Source organism: Carcharhinus amblyrhynchos, chromosome 15 (assembly GCF_965287045.1).
Source record: "Carcharhinus amblyrhynchos chromosome 15, sCarAmb.v2.hapA, whole genome shotgun sequence".
Classification (NCBI taxonomy): Eukaryota; Metazoa; Chordata; class Chondrichthyes; order Carcharhiniformes; family Carcharhinidae; genus Carcharhinus; species Carcharhinus amblyrhynchos.
Genome location: NC_137338.1, coordinates 21,392,542 through 21,412,883, shown reverse-complemented (window position 1 = coordinate 21,412,883; position 20,342 = coordinate 21,392,542). Strand labels below are relative to the sequence as shown.

General features: G+C 40.2%; 2 protein-coding genes across 9 annotated transcripts in view; one reads left to right on the top strand and one right to left on the bottom strand.

Annotated features, from left to right (window-relative positions):
* The window catches only part of cmss1 (cms1 ribosomal small subunit homolog), a 323,934-nt gene that overhangs the window by 76,842 nt on the left and 226,750 nt on the right, over nt 1–20,342 (top strand). Inside the window, exon 1 of one of the 7 annotated variants that reach the window (XM_080203560.1) lies at nt 13,052–13,149. The exons of 5 other annotated variants lie outside the window; for them this stretch is intronic. The gene's annotated coding sequence lies outside the window, so the exon portion shown is untranslated. Of the gene's footprint in view, nt 1–13,051; nt 13,150–19,330; nt 19,474–20,342 lie in introns of those variants that run through there. One more of the 7 variants, XM_080203558.1, reaches the window with a different exon arrangement.
* The window catches only part of filip1l (filamin A interacting protein 1-like), a 235,731-nt gene that overhangs the window by 41,480 nt on the left and 173,909 nt on the right, over nt 1–20,342 (bottom strand). The gene's annotated exons all lie outside the window — the stretch shown is intronic.

The window sequence follows — 20,342 nt, the reverse complement described above, 5'->3', positions numbered from 1 at the left end:
CTATAATGTACAGAAGTGATAAGTTTTGCAGTCACTAAAAATATTAATTTCTTATCAATTGGATAAATAGCTGAATATATGTAATAGGTTTTCCTTTTAAATAGGAATTTTGCTCAGCTCTGCATTTATGCAAAATGTTTTCTGATTCAGTTTTCTTTGGGGATGGGTGGGTGAAAATTCCATTTGTGTGGAGTGTGCACTTAAGTTAAATGTTCTCCATATGTACAAAACAAAATGGAGGGTCTTAGTGTTAAATTCAAATGTGATGCAGAAATATTGTAGTTATCAAAAAGTTAATTATTTCATTCAAGAGTCTTAATAGAAATATGAAATGTAAAGGGATATCTCTCCGAAATCAAAAGATTATTCCTCATTTTCTTGTACTCCTCAATTGCTTTCTCTGCCAATTACCTCGGCAGTTCCCCTCTTCAACTTGCTGATACTATTCACGTCTGCTGGGTTGTCTGTTCCAAATATTCACCGTCCTGCCACGTAAAGTAGTTTCGGTCTGGGTAGCACAGATTCGATTCCTGGCTTGGGTCACTGTCTGTGTGGAGTCTGCACATTCTTCCTGTGTCTGCATGGGTTTCCTCTGGCTGCTCCAGTTTCCTCCCGCAGTCTGAAAGACGTGCTGGTTAGGTGCATTGACCTGAACAGGTGCTGGACTGTGGCAACTAGGGGAATTTCACAATAACTTCATTGCAGTATTAATGTAAGCCTTGCTTGTTACTAATAAATAAACTTTTTTTATAAAAAAGCAATGTGTTTATCACCTTTGTCCTAACATTCAGTCCCGCCCTCTTGTGATGTTTGTGTTTTTAGTGAATGTATCTAAGTCTCTGAATGTTAATTGCATGTGAGAACTTTGAACGTTTCCTCTACAGTGTAAAGGTTACTAGTTTCTACAGCTTCTCCTTTTGGCATAGATGTCTCATTTAACTATCAATTTTAGTTAATTTTTGCTGTACTCTCTTCACTTTTATGATCCCTCCACCCTCTTTAGTACTCTGGGAATGACTTGATCTGTCTTTTTCCCCAAATAGATTACCACCACGAGACTTCTATTCCTGAGGTTATGTATCGTACAGTTTTGTAAATATGTGCTTTCAGTGCCTCCAGATTCTCCCTCTGTTTTGTCTTCTGCAGACTAACACAATTTAACTGATATTCCTAGTGCTTGTTGCCCTGTCCAACTTGTCATTTTGCATATATCCACACTGAACAACATCCAACACATTGGCTCAACTTCCTGCCCCTCCTTCCAAATTGTTTTGAACAGATCTTATCCAAATCTCTCTGTATTTTGAGCAATTGTTATGCTGTTTGCAATTCCCAAATTTCATCTGCAAACTTAGACCAACTTATTTATGCCTCCCCTCAAAAAAATGTCAACAGCCATAGGGTACATCTATGAAGAACCTTCTACCACAACTGTACCATGTACAATTCTTCTTTTTCTCTCTCTAATCATTCCATCTCCTCTTAATTTGTTGTTTAATACTTTTCTGATTTCGGTTAGCACGTTTTGAAAATAAATGCGTGTTAATGACATTATTCAAGAACTAGTGTTTAGAAATACCTTCCAATAACACAAAAATATATTTCTTGGAGTACCTGTACTTGAAAATTGCAAGCTGAAATTCGTAGCAAAAGTTTACAAACCGATCAATCTTACAGGAGATAAAGGAGGCTACTCGACACATTGTGCCTTTGCAGGCTTTTTGAAATAGCTAGTTAATTAGTTTCAATCAACGCTTAAAATAAGTTTTTAATGTTTATTTTAATTTTACGTTTATTTATTCATGTCACAAGTGGGTTTACTTTAACACTGCAATGAAATTACTGTGAAAATCCCCTAGTTGCTACACTCCAGTACCAGTTTGGGTACACTGAGGGAAAATTTAGCATGGCCAATGTGCCTAACCAATGTGTCTTTTGGACTGTGGGAGTAAACCCAGACTGCCCAGAGAGAATCCATGCAGACTCTGCACAAACGGTGACCCAAGCCGAGGACTGAACCCGGGTCCCAAAATAGTTCAAAATACTTCACAATTTTTAACAGCTTTATTAAATCTCCCCATAACGTTTGCCATTCTGTGGAGAACAATTCCAGCTTTGCTAGTCTTCCCATCATCTCTAGTTATCACCGCTCTGATGTGGAGTCGCTGTACTGTGCCTATCCCTCTTGGACTGGGGTAGGTAGGCACAGTAAGTAATCTCACAACACCAGATTAAAGTCCAACAGGTTTATTTGGTAGCATGAGCTTTCGGAGCATTGCCCCTTCAACAGGTGAGGCGAGCATCATCTCTGAGGCCTTGACGTTGTTCCTAAAAGTGTGGTGCCCAGAATTGGACACCATGCTCAACCGAGGCCTAAACCAGTGAATTAGAAGTGTTTTGCATAATGGTCCTTTAGTATTTGTGCCTCCAAGATCGCTTTTTGGCCTTTTGGCTAAGGGCGAGTGTCAGGTCAAGCCCAAGATGGGGTGCAATGCCTCATCTTATCAGCTTGGACCCTGTTTGTATCCCTTGAGGGGATTATGAATTGGACTCGATTGGAATTTGAATTTGGTTTTTGGAGCAAGTAAGGAATGGATTTGGGTCTGCCTAGTCCGCTCTTGAGCATTGGCTTTGTAACTTTAAGGATGGAGTAAAAAAAAAAATTTTAAAAATATTGTGCCCCCAAGAAGAAAAGCTGAAAGTCTTGAGTCTAAAAAGGCAGTCAGAATTCGGCATGCTCACTTCATAGGAAACACATCAGCTTCTTATCTTGACAGTAATAGTTGAATCATGATCACTGGCTGGTTTTCACAACTCGAGAGGGTTTGTGTCCTTTCTATATTTTTGTGGTGAGTGTTGTTTAAAAAAGTGCACAGAAGGTTATAATTTACTTCAGACATTCCTTATTTTAAAATGTGACTGCAAGTTCAAGAGGCCAAAAACATCCAGGCGAGCTTGCTAAAAGAAGCACATTCGACTAAATTATGAGAGCTGAAATTGAAATCTTTTATGTTAGGCATTTTTTTACTTTATATATACACAATTGTAAACTTTATGCCTAAACTCCAAAATAAATGAGCTGAACTTAAGAGCAACCATTGGAAAAATGTGACCTGGATACAATAACATTTTTTTTAAAAAAGGTGATCATTTGGCAGAGCGCAGCATACTTTTAACTTTTGTTTTAGCGTGGAGCTTGAAAATTCTATTGCCCAAGTGAGTATTATTTGATGAGTAGTTGCAAAAAATTCCCTGTTTTATTTTTCCCTTGGGAATGTTAAGTCATGACAATTTTGTACAGTTGTTTGCATCTGTTCCTATGTGAGGTGCCCAATTTTAACTTGATGCAGGGGTCTAGTGAGCAGGAACCAAGGCAGGTGACAAACTGTTTCAACATCAACAATTAAAACCCAGGAGATTTTGTCTCTCACTCATTGTCCGAGGGCAGTTGAGAGTCAACCACATTGCTGTGGCTCTGGAGTCCCATGTAGGCCAGACCGGGTACGAATGGCAGATTTCCTTCCCTAATGGACTTTAGTGATGAGGGGGTTAGCTTATGAGGAGAGATTAAATAGACTGGGCCTGTACTCGTTACAGTTTAGAAGGCTGAAGGGGGGATCTTATAAAGACTTACAAGATAATGAAGGGGCTAGATAGGGTAGAGGTAGAGAGATTCTTTCCGCTTAGAAAGGAAAACAGGACAAGAGGGCACAGCATCAAAATAAGGGGGAGGGGGGGGACAGTTTAGAACGGAGTTGAGGAGGAACTTCTTCACTCAAAGGGTGGTGAATCTCGGGAATTCTCTGCCCGTTGAAGTGGTGGAGGCTACCTCGTTGAATATATTTAAGTCACGGGTAGTTAGATTTCTGATAGACAAGGGAATTAAGGGTTATGGGGAGAAAGTGGGAAAGTGGAACTGAGCCACTTCAGATTAGCCATGATCTTATTGAATGGCGGGGCAGGCTTGAAGGGCTAGATGGCCTACTTCTGCTCCTATTTCTTATGTTCTTATGTACCAGATAGGTTTTTGAGACAATGGTTTCATGGTCATCAGTAGATTCCAAATATTCTTTTTTTTAAATTGAATTCAAATTCCACAATCTTCTGTGGTGGGATTCAAACGTGGGTCCCCAGAACATTAGCTCAGTTTCTTGATTAATATTGTATCATTGTATTCTGTAATGTTATATTCTGGGTTCCATGGTGTAATGGTGAGCACTCTGGACTCCTGAGTCCAGTGATCTGAGTTCAAATCTCAGCGGAGCCTTCACTTTCTCGAAGGGGGAAAAGTTTAAAGGGAATATTAGGGGCAGCTTCTTCACACAGAGAATGTTGGGAGTGTGGAATGAGCTGCCAGGTGAAGTGGTGAATGCGGGCTCACTTTTAACATTTAAGAAAAACGTGGACAGGTATATGGATGAGAGGGCTGTGGAGGGATATGGTCCAGGTGCAGGTCAGTGGGACTAGGCAGAAAAATGGTTTGGCACAGCCAAGAAGGGCCAAAAGGCCTGTGAATGTATTGTAATGTTCTATGGTTCTAATAGACTAGCAATAATACCACTTGCCATCACGTCCCTGAGAGGCAGAAGCTGGCTGATGGTCAGTAAACGTAAAACATAGAAACCTACAGTGCAGAAGGAGGCCATTCAACCTATCGAGTTTGTACTGACATGAATCCCTCCCAGGCCCTATCCCCATGCATTTACCTGAGTTACTCCCCCGACACTAAGGCAAAATTTAGCATGGCCAAACCACCTAACCCGCACATCTTTGGACTGTGGAAGGAAACCAGAACACCTGGAAGAAACCCACGCAGACACGGGGAGAATGTGTAAACTCCACACAGACAGTGATCCAAGCTGGGAATCGAACGTGAGCCTCTGGCGTTGTGAGGGATCAGTGCTAACCCACTGTGCGACCGTGCCACCCTGGTAGCAGAACGGTGAGCAGCCGGAGGCCACTGCTAGGATTGAAGGAATTATATTTGTTGTTCAATTTGGAGGGTCTCACAATTGAAGAAGGGATAGAGCTTGCTTCTGAAGATGCTTAACGTTATGGGACCTGGAGGAGTATCCTATTTCTGCCTCCCGTCCTTCTCCCTTCTCAGGTTAGTTTTTTATTCGGCACAGAGAAAACACTTTTGGCCCCAGTTCTTTTTTCTGCTAGGTTTTCTGGTGGGGCAGTCACAATGGCTTCCCTGTGCAGGCTTGCAGTCAGGTCTTGACAATTTTATCAGAGCCAAATCTGCATATTTATATCTTCTTGGGTGGGGGGAGGAGGGGGTATGCTTTGTACCTATAAAAGAGCGGGTTAAGACTGGAACCTGTGAAAAGCCAGTGTGACATTGCTAGGTACATCCCATAAGTGATTTCACTTGTTCACGCCTCTCATCTCTGCTGGACAGGCAAAGTTAAAAGTTAGCAACATGGTGGCACAAGTGATTCGCACTGCTGCAGAGACCTGGATTCAATTCTGGCCTCGGATCACTGTCTGTTTGGAGTTTGCATGTTCTCCCTGTGTCTGCATAGGTTTCTTCTGGGTGCTCCTGATTCTTCCCATGCTCCAAAGATGTGCTGGTTAGGTTGACTGGCCATGCCATTGGACCCTTAGTGTCAGGGGGATTTGCAGGATAAATACTTGGGTTTACGGGGGTAGGGCCTCAATCATAGAATCCCGACAGTGCAGAAGGAGACCATTCAGCCCATGGAGTGTGCACTGACTACAATCCCACCCAGGCCCTATTCCTGGAACCCCACATACTTACCCTTCTAATCCTCTGACACTAGAATCAATTTAGCATGGCCAGTCAATCTAACCCATGCTAAATTGACCATCATATCAGGGGATTAGCAATTGTCATTGGTTCAGGCTTGATGGGCTGAATGGTCTTCTTCTGCACTGTAAGGATTCTATAATTCTTAAAAATCAGCCCAAGTGTGTTGTGGACAGTGAAGACTTCAACAGATATATACATTCTTGATTCCAAAATTTCAATCGATGCTGTAAGAACTGTATATTTCCTAAACATTTCATTTTAAAACTTAGTCTATATCCCAATTATCCAACATTCATGCAGACTTTTCGGACTTTTTCTTGTAGTTTGGCTAATCGATGAAAGATCCAAATAAAGCTTAAACTCAATAGACTTGACATCAGTAATTATTTTCTGAAAGTTTCTATTGATAGACCTCAGTTGTAGATGAGGAAACAAGTTAGATCTTCTTGTTTCAAGCTTTCCCTTGATGAATGCCCTAAAACATCAAATGAGTTACAACAATAGTGTTTATATGTGCCTTACTGCATGTTCTTCAGAAAGCACAAGTATGAATAGGACAAAATTGAACTATGAGCACTTGTTAGGACTGTTACCGAAAATGATGAGCAATTTTGGGAGTGCTGGATATACTTGTTGTGTTCTTGTTCAAAATTAGAGAAGAGGGAAAAAAAAACCACTGCTAGAAGAATGTTCCCAGTGAATGGAGTAGTTGCAGCTGATTGGCTGTGAGTGATGTCATGCTCTCAGTCGCTAGTTGTAGACTGGTTCACATTACAGTTATTTTACTAACGTTCTGGGGTCAATTAGCAATTTAACCTCAGAACATTGGGGAAGGAATTTCCAAAGTGAACAGGGCTTGTACAGAGAGTGATAGGGGAGGAAAATAAACGCAGTGTGAATGAGGGATCTGTGGGAAAACTCAAGTTTGGTTCCTATTAGAACGTAACATATTAAAAGCTGGGAAAAGTCGCTTCATCAGAACCCGGGTGATTTGTCCCTGACGTTGGAATTTGCGAGGTGAATGCTCGACAGAATCCGAGGCTGGCATTGTGTTGGGAATGAATTGTAATGCAAATGAGACAGATGTGCCACTTCTCTCTTGTTCAATTGCTGAAAGTTGGTGCATCCCCAAACTAACACCATGATAGTTTTTGTAATACGCTTGCTTCCCAAACAGATGCTTAGAGTCGTTTTAAATCCCAGTGTCGCTTAAGTGTTTTGATTTGGACAGTTACATCTTTATTATCAGACTGCTCAGGTTATTGTTTGTGATGTCCACAGCCTTTTGTATGGGAGGAAAATTGTGCACTTGCTTTGGCTTGTCTCATCGAAGAGATACAAACAGCTTCTGAACATGAAGATCATCAATGAGAAATTTCTGAAAAATAACAGTTTTGCCTTCCCATTTAATAAGTTTGTTTGCAGACTAGTTTTCATTGTTTCCTCACCTTAAAACTAGAGGTGTCTTTTATTTTAAACATGAGACTGTGTAACTCATTGATAAATCCATAATTTTAATTTGGTTTAATGCTCTTCTGAGCTGTTTTATGTCAGGAAAATGTATGATGCAACTACAGTCATAAAGAGGAGACAAGAAAACATTATGTACTTAGTCTTAAACTTTTTTTAAGTTAATGGTTACTTTAGTTTTCCATACTGGTATATGCACATGTTTCCCACATGTTCCTTCTTTTCCTGATGCTATTTTTCCTGTCTTTTAAGTTAGCCTTGATAATCCTTGAAATTTTAGGTGCAGTTTAGTTTTTATACAAGGCTGTCTTGAAATGCTGTTTGATTGATGTCAGGAAGCTATGACAATATTAGAAAACACATGCACCATTTATGGCTGCTCTTTTTGGATACAAGCAACTTAAATGGTCCATGAGACAAAATAAGGCACTGGAAATCTAGGCAACGGAATACTTAACTAGTATTTGTTTAGTTGAAAGTTCCAGGAAATGAATAGTTGCACATTGAAGAACTGCACAATCTGACTCCAATATCATTAAATAGCCTTACTCATTGGGAACATCTTATTGGTAAGAATATCATGAAAAAAGAACGATGAGAAGAAAATTACATGTCCAAAACAAAATTCAAAAACTTTTATCTAAGCCTCTAATTACCTACTGTAGTTCATGACCAAACATTTATTTTCAACAAACAAAACTGTTTATCCAAATGAAGGACCATTTGTCATTTAGTATATACTGCTTAAAGAAAACAATAGAATGATTTATTTGCTTTATTATTGTCGCATAGAATCCTACAGTGTAGAACATGGCCATTCGGCCCATCAAGTCTGCATCAACCACAATCCCACCCAGGCCCTATCCCTGTAGCCCCATGCATTTACCCTAGCTAGTCCCCCTGACACTAAGGGGCAATTTGGCATGGCCGATCCATCTAACCTGTACATCTTTTGACTGTGGGAGGAAACTGGAGCACCTGGAGGAAACCCAAGCAGAACTCCACACGGATAGTCACCCAAACCGAGACTTGAACCCAGGTCCCTGACATTGTGAAGCAGCAGTGATAACTACTGTTCCACCATGTTGCCCATTGCTCACTTAACAGTGAAAAGTATTGTTTCTTGTGCGGTATACAGACAAAGCATACCATTCACAGAGTACGTATGGGATAAGGAAAGGAGGGTGCAAAATATAGTGTTATAGTCATAGCCAGGCTGTAAGAGCATAGAGCGAGAGTGAAAGATAGAATTAGAGGGTATGTTGGGGACAGCTCCTAAGAAGTCGCTGCACTCCAGCACCACCTTGAAGTGGATATTAGATCTTTTATACATTTTAGATTGAGTTACTCATTTACTGTAGTCTGCAAGTTGTTGTTGTTGTTGTTCATTTACATTTAGTGTTTTATTGTGCAAAATGTAAGAAGGTTGTTTCATCTAGTTTTGATAGATTGGTAAGTCACACAAGATACCAAAGACCTTAAAGCTACTGTGACTTGTATGCAAAACAGATCTTTTAGAATTTAAGATGCTATGATGCAGGATATCAAATGTTGACACACTTTGCATTTTACCATATTCCTCTGGCATACCTGCGTGGTCTAATACATGGATTTCTGGTGTAATATTTTGTTTGCTGAAACTTTTTTTGTGGGTTTTGTCTTCTCTCTCTCTCAGCAGCAGGAATGATTGTTTTTTGCGTTACAGAACCAGATGCTTATAATTAGAGAAACACATAAAATTACAAAAGAATGCTTGTTTGTAGTCTTTGAATAATTTGAAGTTTTCAGTCTTTTATTAGAATTTTAGTACAAAGCTGGTATTATAATTGATGCAAATGAAGATTGAAGTTAACATAATTGAGCAACCTTGTGCCTTTTTACAACAAAAACATGGCTTTAATTGATGTGCGTATGGTTTAGGAATTTAGTATAACATTATATAATGGATGGACTTGGTTATTTAACGTCACCTAAACTGGGAGGGGTAGCCTTTGAGTTTAGATGAATCATTTCTTATGTCAATAGCGGAAATATTTTCTTAATTGTGCTAATTCTGTGCACAACTCAATTTCATGCTTGGTGAATGGTTGTCCAGGTGATACAAGGGAAGAAGTACACAAAAGTGCATTTTTTAAAAAAAAAATGAGAACTCTGAACACCTACCTTTAGTAGAAAACAACCTGTGTTTGCCCATCTGCAGAGTTGGATGGGACTGACAAGTATGTACTCAAGCAAAAACATGACCTGATGAAATATGCGCAATTCTCTGATGCATGCATGCTGTTGAAAGATAATTTAAACTTGGTGTACACTATTGCTTACCATTAATAACCTATCATCCACACTTAATGTAAACTAAAAGTAAAGTGCATTTATTAGTACAAGTAAGGCTAATATTAATACTGCAATGAAGTTACTGTGAAATTCCTGTAGTCACCACACTCCGGCGCCTGTTCAGGTAAACTGAGGGAGAATTTAGCATGCCCCTAACCAGCACGTCTTTCAGACTGTGGGACGAAACCAGAGCAAACACAGACACGAGGAGGACATGAAAACTCCACACAGACAGTGACCCAAGCTGGGAATTGAACCTGGGTCCCTTGTGCTGTTAGGCAGCAGTGCTAATCACTTGCCACCATGCTGCCACAAACAACTATCCAGCCAATTGAGCTAAACCTTACTAAGATTACCAAGGGAATGATAGTTTGTAACATGACTATATTGATAGTAACGTCGATTTACTTTGCATTATTAGAGCAAACTTATTCCATGCTTCTTATTTGCAGTTTTGTGAATGCTTTTCATCATTGGAGTTATTTCTATGCACAAGACATAGCCTTTTGGTTTCCCCCAGCTGAACACTTGCTAAATTTCCTTTAAAAGAGTCTCAACTGGACCCACCCCATTCCGGTTGAAATTCAACAGAAGTTTTTGAACTTTGTTTTTCCAAAATTTTCAAAGATACTGACAATTTGACTGGAAGTGTTTGTGATATTCCTTGACACAGGGATTGGGGAGCAAAATGTTAGCTTAGTATAGGCGTTTCATTCTATCAGAATCACAGTCCTGAAGACTGTGGACTTGTGCCCAGAGACTACCTTCAGTTTTGGCTTGAGGCTTTCATGTCATTTACATTTTATGCTAACTTTACAGATGTGTATTTGATAAAGTATGAAATCAGACCACAGCAGTAGATCGTTTTGCTGATTGATTAATTTATGTCAAATACTGATATGAGATTGGTTAAGGATTAATCATTTTAGCCTTATCATGTACTGTTCCATGGTGTAATCTAAATCATTTTCAGATGCCGACTTTACTATTATCCTGAGTATCCTTCCCCTTCAACTTTTGGAATTGCCTCGCTGCATGTATTTTTCGAGTTTTGTGTATAGATCAGCACCAGAACATCAAAACTTGTGATGTTGAATCCCAAGAATTAACTTTCACATACTCAAAAATAAAGTGCTCAGTTGAAATGTATAATGTGCACTGAAATGTTTTGAAAACCACAATGCTGTCACAAGACGTTACTCCTATTTCTGTTTTACTGCTTATCCTACTTATGTTAGCACAATGCTATTCCTAAAACTTGCCGACACTTAAAGTACATCCTTCTGTTGGCTTAGCCTTTGCAAGTATTGCCTCAAATTGTCCATTAAAGTACTTTTTACTCCGAAGAATTGAAGGCACAAACCATCCATTGAATGTGCAAGTACTTTGTTCTTCATTTCGGAAAAGAATCAGGAGAAAAATGTCAAATTTGTGCTGTGAGGGCACTGTATGAATTTCAAAGTTTAAATGCTTCAGACAAAAGACATATGAAATGTGAGATTTCTTGACAAATTGCCCAGGCTAATGAGTGTGATATTTTAAGAATAGTGTGTATTAATGCATGTGTAAGTGCATTGCAGAACTTTTTATTGAACAAAACCAAAATTGCTGTTTGTTAAGAGAAGAATTATGGAATATATCTGTGAGATATAAAGTATAATGAAGTATAGCTGTTGTAAAAATAATGCAATCTAATATTTTAATCAAGGACATACATAAAGAGGGGTTGTGACAAAACCTGTGTGGTCGGGGAACACTAGATCTGAAGAGTTAAAACATTCTTCACTAATTAGAACATATGACACACTGTCATGATACTAATGTGCAAGAGCTGACTTGTTTTCTGAAATTAATAAAGTTACATTACGTAAGTTTTGGCACTCAACAAGTCACCACACTTCATTTAAAAAGTGTTTAAGGCACTGTACTAAATGTTATATTAAAAAAATGCTATCACTTGCAACACACCATACTAAAAAAAAGTTATTGCTTAATAACCCTACTTATTAAGGTCAAGGGCTCCTGAGTATTCACAGGTGAAAGTTTAACCAATGCATTACTGATCAGTTACTATTAATATATCTTCAACCATTAGTAACTTTTACAACATTCTCTAATGCAACGTGTGTGCTTTTGCAAAGCATAAAATGTACAGCTTCATTAACTCAATCATTTGGAAGTTTTAACTATTCAATGTATATTTCGGATGCTTCTTACTTCCTTGAACATGTAATCTCACCCCTCCTAACATCATAGCCCCGCCCCAAATCATTTTTTTTCCCTCTCCACAAGCCAAGTTGGATTAATCGGGGGTTTCACTGTTGAAAACAGGCAGCTGTAGTTCTGTAAGTCTTTTTAAAAAAAAGATAGAAAGAATAATTCCCTGAGAATAAAAGTTCAGCACTCAGAACACTGCTTCTCCCCCCTACCTGATGCCTGCAGTCTGTGAAGTTCCATTGCTTGTTTGTGGCAATAAGGGCACTGGGGGAATATGATGATGGGATTCAGCCTTCCCCACTCATCAGCGATGCGAACATTCCAACTGCAACACCAAACAATGAGAGATGTGCTCTTTGCATCCTCTAGCCAATGGTCCATTACGTCAGATCATTGCCATATATGGTGCTCTGTTATGCAGACCTGGAGTGTCTGACTGCAACTCTCTGATAGCCAGAACTAGGAAGCTTATTACTGCATTTTGGCTCCAGCTGACGTTCAAGGCTCTGTGAAATAATGTGTTTGTCTACTCCGTTCTCAGCCAAGAAGAATGTGCGGAAGGCTTTAAGTTACAGAATTTCCTTCTTGCCATTGAGCGCAGTGTCATTACTGGAACAGTTGTTAATGGTTTTACCGAATTTCTTTTAAAAGAAGTAGACTTTCTGATGAAGAATTTCTCTTCATGGTAATTTAGTCTTTATTTCAGTAAAGTAGGAAGGCTGCAAATATGTGGAACACTGTTAAAGTTTTTTCCAGTTTTAAGTTTATTAGTCACAAGTAAGGCTTACATTAACACTGTTACTGTGAAAATTTCCCCTAGTTGCATAACTGTTGCACTGGTCAAATTACTTGCATAATTAAAAGAATAATTTATGAAACCTATCCAAAATGTATCCCTAATGGACCTGGCACAAGAGAATAAAAATAATATATTTTAAATGTACATAAGTAGAGTTTGCCTTTTGAAGGATTTTTTTAAAAAAGTGTTCTGTATGAAACTGAGTGAGTGAGAAAATATTATCTAGAAATTCCTCTGACATCATTTTAGCCCGCAGGCAACATGATGTTATGGTGGAAGAAATTCTGATGTGAGCAATAGCCTATATTTTGCACCTCTCCCAAAATTCCTCCCTGGTGTCTAGAATAATATTGTAGATTCTGTGGTTAGCTGCAGCTCAGCCTATGAAAAGGTCAGTCAAGGGGATTTTGCACTAAAATCCTCAATCTTTCACTTTCCACAGATCTGAATTGGTAGCGTCAATTCAGATTGGAATAGAACAGTGGAAGTAATCAGAAGACAATGAAGATTTGCTGAAAACGCGTGGAGACGTGTAGGGTTATGATCACATGAGGTGGGGTAAAAATTTATCCAATATTCTTCCACTCCAGGTATAACAACAGAGTATTCTTTATGAGTTTAGAGAGTATGTGCTTTGCACATACTGCAGGGGTCCCACTATGCATGCTTTCAGCTTATAAAGAATTATGCAGACATGTTTTCTTGGATTCAGCAAAGAACAGTTTATGTTTATTGAAACTATTTCCCCAAATTTATAAAAAACACTTTTCTACATCACGCACATTCCCTGGGCTCACACTGACAAAAATACAAATGGTAGAACAAGAGGATAGCTGTAAAGATTTTTTATGGTTTGTGAAGAAGCTAAAAGAGAAGAATGCATGGTTAGCTGGTCTCGATGTGGCGATTTCACTTTGCAGCCTTTTCGTTCAGTTGTCTTGTTGGGCGTAGTTGTAAGGAGTGGATTTCAAAAAGATTTCAGTTTGCAATAAGTTCCTATTTTCAAGAAAGGGAACAGGGATAGCCCGGGAAATTACTGACCGGTGAGTCTGACCTCAGTGGTTGGTAAGCTGATGGAGAGGCTTCTGAGGGACAGGATTTATGAGCATTTGGAGAGGTTTAGCGTGATCAGAAATAGTCAGCATGGTTTTGTCAAGGGCAGGTCATGCCTTACGAGCCTAGTTGAGTTCTTCGAAAATGTGACTGAACACATTGACGAAGGAAGAGCAGTGGACGTGGTGTACATGGACTTCAGCAAGGCGTTTGATAAGGTCCCCCATGCAAGACTTCTTGAGAAGGTGAGAGGGCATGGGATCCAAGGGGCTTTGGCCTTGTGGATCCAGAACTGGCTTGCCTGCAGAAGGCAGAGAGTGGTTGTGGATGGGTCTTTTTCTGCATGGAGGTTGGTCACCAGTGGAGTGCCCCAGGGATCTGTTCTAGGACCCTTGCTGTTTGTCATTTTCATAAATGACCTAGATGAGGAAGTGTAAGTTCGCGAACATTATCCAGATAGAATTAATCCATGGGTTAGTAAGTTCGCCGATGACACGAAGGTCGGTGGTGATGTGGATGGTCTGGAAGGATGTCAGAAGTTGCAGCAGGACATAAATAGGATGCAAGACTGGGCGGAGAAGTGGCAGATGGACTTCAACGCCGATAAATGTGTAGTGGTCCATTTTGGCAGGAGCAATGGGATGAACGAGTACACTATCAAGGGCAGGAGTCTTAGCAGTGTTGAAGAGCAGAAGGATCTTGGGGTCCGGGTCCACAGGACTCTTAAATCGGCCTCGCAGGTGGAGGATGTGGTCGAGAAGGCGTATGGTGTACTGGCCTTCGTTAATCGAGGGATTGAGTTTAGGAATCGGGAGGTAATGCTGCAACTTTATAAGTCCCTTGTCAGGCCCCACTTGGAGTACTGTGCGCAGTTCTGGTCGCCTCACTATAGGAAGGACGTAGAAGCTATTGAAAGGGTGCAGAGGAGACTTACAAGGATGTTGCCTGGATTGGGAGGCATGCCTTATGAAGATAGGTTGAGGGAGCTGGGACTCTTCTCCCTGGAGAGGCGTAGGTTGAGAGGCGACCTGATAGAGGTTTATAAAATGTTGAGAGGAATAGATAGGGTGGATTCTCAGAGGCTATTTCCCCGGGTTGAAATGGTTGCTACGAGAGGACACAGATTTAAGGTGCAGGGAAGCAAGTACAGAGGTGATGTTAGGGGTAGGTTTTTCACTCAGAGGGTGGTGAGTGAATGGAATCGGCTGCCGTCAGTGGTGGTGGAGGCGAACTCGCTGGGGTCTTTTAAAAGACTTCTGGATGAGTATATGGGATTTAATGGGATTGGGGGTTATAGATAGGTCTATGGATTGGTAGGTATTGATGTGATCGGCGCAACTTGTGGGCCGAAGGGCCTGTTTGTGCTGTAGTGTTCTATGTTCTATGTTCTAATAGATTTCTGTTCCCAGGATGGTTACTTTGCAAATCTTGGCACAGTACTTTGAAAGAGAGAGATCTTTTGCAGCCTTTCAGTAACATTCTGAGCTCTGACCTCTGTCTTGATAGACAGTTCTTAAATTCCTGCTGGCTGTACATCCCAGAGGAATTTGATGAATCTATGACCACTGTCATCATTGTTTTTAGAACATATGATTGAATATTTTCTCATCTCGGAAACTTTTGGGAAGTGTCAGGATGTTGCAAAAAGAAAACTGGAGGTTGGTACATGCGTCCCAGAGAATTTGAGTGGAATGCATGTTGAAATGTTGGAGCTGGCTGGCAGTTCTCCATTATCTTAGATGACAATTAGGATTACCCGCCGCATGTTTTGTGGTGGTGGAGTTGCCTTACTATTGGCCGGTGACAGGATCTTCTGGTCCTGCCATTGTCAATGAGATTTCCCATTGAATGCACCCCTTGCCACCATTTAAACCCATGGTGAGGTTTCGCCATTAGTAGGATCCCTTGGTGCCATCGCCATGAATGGCCAGAAAATTCTAGCCTGTATTTTTTGTCAAAATAAGCACATCCTCATAACAGTAATATGAGAGAGAAATGCACACAATGGCACAGAGAGCAAGAGAAAAGCTCAGGCTCCCAAGTGAGGATGTACTCCATTGTGTTTTCTTTTCATTCATTCAGGGGTTGTGGCCAGTGTTTATTGCTGATCGCTAGTCCCTTCAGAAAGTGGTAGCAAACAGCATTGTTGAACTACTACAGCCTGTGTTGTGCAGTTATTCCCATAGCATTGTTTGGTAGAGAGTTCAGAAAAGTTGACTCCATGGTGATGAAGCAACAGCAAGATATTTCCAAGTCAAGATGGTGTACAACTTGGAGAGACACTCGCAGGGGATTGCATTTCCACGTGTCCACTGGCGTTATACTTCTAGGTGGCAGAGGTCCGAGGCTTGAAAGATGCTGTTGAAGTTGCTGCAATGGATCTGACACATGGTACAGCCATGTTGCAGGGAGTGAATGTTTAACATGGATGGTGTACCAATAAAGAGGACTACTTTATTCTGGATGGTGTTAGGTTTCTTGAGCATCATTGAACGACAATGATCCAAACAAGTGGAGATTATTTCATCACACTCCTGAATTGTGTCTTGTGGATTGTGGACAGGTTTTAGGAAGTCAGGAAGCGAGATACTTAGCACAAACTTCCCAGCTGCTGACCTGCCCTTATAGTCACAATATTATGATACAGGTCTAGTTATGTTTCTGATCAATGGTGATCCCAATATGATGGTTGGAGATTCAATGATTATAATGCCATTGAATGTCAAGGGATGGTGATTAAACTCTCTCTTGTTGGAGCTGATTGATGCCACACAAGTGCCAGGCAATAATGTTATTTGGTACTTGATAGCCCAAGTCTGACCTGTGGGCACAGACGGCTTCATTATTTGAAGAGTAATAAATGGAACAGAACACTACACAATCAGCAACAGTTATCTCCATTTCTGATCCAAGGATGGCCACTGATGAAGCAGCTAAACGTGGTTGGGCCTGGGAGACCTGAAGAACTTCTTCAGTTATGTCCTGTGACTCGGATGTTTGATCTTCAACCATCTCTCCCTTCTTCCTCGATGGAGTAAGAAGTCTCACAACAAGTTAAAGTCCAGCAGGTTTATTTGGAATCATAAGCTTTCGGAGCACTGCTCCTTCCTCAGGTGAGTTCTTCCTGAGTCAAGTTATTAATGAGTAGGTGTAGGTGGGTAACTGCCACTTGATACCACTGTAAACAAGACATTCCATCTGTTTGCTGATGGTTGAGTGTAGACTGGGCATGAATTAGCTGGATTGCACCTGTCCTTTCTGTGGACAGGACATACCTGGACAATATTTCACTTTGGGTAATTGCCAGTTTTGTGACTGTACTGAACAGCTTGGCTAGTGGTTCAGCTATTTCTGAAGCACAAATAGCACTTCAGCTGTTAGTTAACGCACTGAACTGTTGCCTAATATACTGGGGAGGTGATGGCCTAGTGGGATTATCACTAGACTATTAATCCAGAAATTCAGTTAATGTTCTGGGGACCTGGGTTTGAATCCCGCCGTGGCAGATGCTGGTATTTGAATTCAATAAAAAATATCTGGAATTAAGAATATACTGATGACCATGAAACCATTGTCGATTGTCGGAAAAATCCATCTGGTTCAGCAATGTCACTTAGGAAAGGAAATCTGCAATCCTTACCTGGTCTGGCCTACGTTTGACTCCAGAGCCACAGCAAATGTGGTTGACTCTCAACTGCTGTCCAAGGGCAATAAATGCTCGTCCAGCCAGTGATGCCCGTGTCCCATGAATGAATTAAAAAATTGAATTGGCTGCAGACTGGCATCTGTGTTGGTGGACATTCCAGGAGGACGCCAAGGTGGGTCATTCATTTCTAGCTGATGGTTGTTGTAACAGTTTCAACTTTGTTTCTGCAGTAATGTCCTGGGCTCCACTACCATTGAGGATGAAGAGATTCATTTAAGATCTCCTGCTCCAGTTAGCTCTTTAATTGTCCACCACCATTCAAGGAATGTGGCACAATGGCAAAGATTTAATCTGATCTGTTGCTTGTGGGGTTGCTTAGCTCTGTCAATAGCATTCTGCTTCTTTTTAGCATGCATGTGGCCCTATGTTGTAGCTTTGCCAGATTGACACTTTGTTTTTAGGTATATCTGAGACTGCCATTAGATTATAAACGGTTGAGGTCCTGTGGCAAGTGAAGTTTGTCAACTTGAAAATAACTCTTTTATGGCAACTTTCTGTTTCCTTAGCCAATGCGCTATGCATGCTAATAAATTATCTCCAGCACCACAAGGTCTCATCTTGTGCAGAGACGTTTTATGTGCACTTTAACAAATGCCTTTTGGAAATCCAAATACACCATATCTACTGGTTCCCCTTTATTCACCCTTCTCTGAAATCCTCAAAGAATCCTGAGAAATTTGTTAAACATTATTTCCCTTTCATAAACCCTGCTGAGACTAATTTACTGTATTATGCTTTTCTAAATGTCCTGCTACTCCTTCCAATATTTTCCCAATGATGTCAGGCTAACAGCTTTCCAATCAACTGAGATAATTAAAGAATGTAGGGAATTTTGGAAATTTGGTCTACCTCTAATCTTTAAGTTACATGCCTTTTCTTTCTATATGATACCATCTTTTACTTTTTCATTTAGACATGGGTGGTTCATCTTTGTCATAATTTTTTTCCTCAATGAAATATATCTTTGAGAATTATAAAAATTCTCTTAAATATTGCTTTACCACCATCTTACCTTTTAATCTATTTTCCAAATCCATTTTAGCCAACTTTGTTTTCCTACTTTTGTTATTGCCTTTATTTAATTTTAAGACACTAGTTTTGGGCCCAGGTTTCTCACCTTAAAACTGAATGTGAAATTTTCGCACATTACATTCACACTTCCCTGGACGTCCTTTACTATGAACTAATTAATCCTGTCTCATTACACATTACCAAATAAAAAATGGTCTGTTCCCTGGTTGTTTCCTGAGTCAATATTTAGGACTGCGAATGTCACTCATTCTTGGCAGTAAGCCCTGTGTTGCCAAATCTGGTGGGCCAGCCCAGTCAGTGGAGATAGTGGTGGAGGAGTCTGGAATGTTGGCTGAAACAAATGAAGCTATGCATCTGACAACTTGACCTTTGCTTATCCAGTCTGTGGGATAGCTCTCCCAGTTTTGTCACAAGTCCTGAAGCATTATTCAGGAGGAAATTGCAGGGTTGATTTGGCTGGATGTGCCTTTGTCTTTGTCCAATGCTGCGGTTGATCCTGTATGTTGAATTCAGTTTTAACTGCTTCGTGTGGTGCAATCGTATTCTAATATTCCACAAGAGGCAGGCAGTCAAATTTGGAGGCCATAAAGATGTCTGAATTTGCGATCTGTCAAAATAACACTTTTCCAAAGTAGGCGCAAAAGTTGGCTTCTGATGATGTAACTACCATTACAGCAGCAACTGTAACAATAAACAGTTGTTCAACTAGCCACACAGTTAGTGTATATAGGTATTGTTCTGTAATTACAGCATTTCACTGTGAGTTGCACTGATCTTCAATGATGTAATGGTACTTTATGAAATGCACGTAAGAAAGAAGTCAGGGAAAATTGTACTAGAACTGCACTAGTCAAATGTTTAGCAAGGAGTGTGCACACAAGCAATAATTTTGACTCAGGCTGTAATTTTTTTGTTTGCAAAATGCTGAATGGATTGCCTTTGAAGAGGCTGAGTGAGTGGAGAGCTATTTGGAGACGTCAAACTTAGCACAACTTCAGCTGAAGTATTCAGAACAGAGTGCCAGATGTGCAGCAGCGCACACAAATTATGTTGATTTCAGCCTATTAAGGGCATTGTCAGCATCAAGTGAGTGGCTTAGTGTCATTACTGAAGGTACAATATGATTGCCTTTTCTCCTGTGTACCTGTAACTGTGCATTCAAACTTTCACAAGCCCAATAATGTATAATTTATTGAAGCTTGAAGTCTAATGTATACCCATACGTGGCAGAAATATTACTTAAACCTTGTATGTACAAATGCTTAGTTCATGTATTTTGATTTTTGTTAATGGTGATTCATAGTTAATTTTTCAATTTAAATAGTAGAAAAGCGACTATTGTTTGTGCTTTTGTCTTAAATAATCTTACGCCACTTTGCTAGATGTTTTTAAAAAAAGACTGTTGGCTGGCTGACAGTGGAACACAGGGGCAGGAGTAAATTATTTAGCCCTTTTAACCTGCTCCACCATTCAATAAGATCATGATTGATCGGCTTGTGCTCTCAGCTCTATTTTCTTGTCTACCCCCTCATACTCTATGACTCTCTTGCCTAACTAAATCTGTTCAACTGCCTTGAATACATCCAATGGCCCAACCCCTACCACTTTCTGGGGAAGAGAATTCCACACATCAGTGAACCCTTGGGTGAAAAAAATATTCTCCTCATCTCTGTTTTAAAATGGAGACCTCTTATTTTCACAGTGTGTGTGTGATGACATTGTGCTTTTAAGAAATGTATTTTGCAGGATGTTTCTAGCAGGCCCTGGAAGTTATTGGCATCGTGATGTCTGAGATCCGTGTCCTTTATTGCTGCTGAGGCAGCATAATTGGTATCATGTTGATTTTAATCTGGACCAATGCAGTTTTCTGGGGTTTTATAGTCCTTTGAGGATTGCTGAGTTGAGCTTGATTTGGAGATGATTGACAAGTCAGGCGATGTGCTTGGGGACAGTTC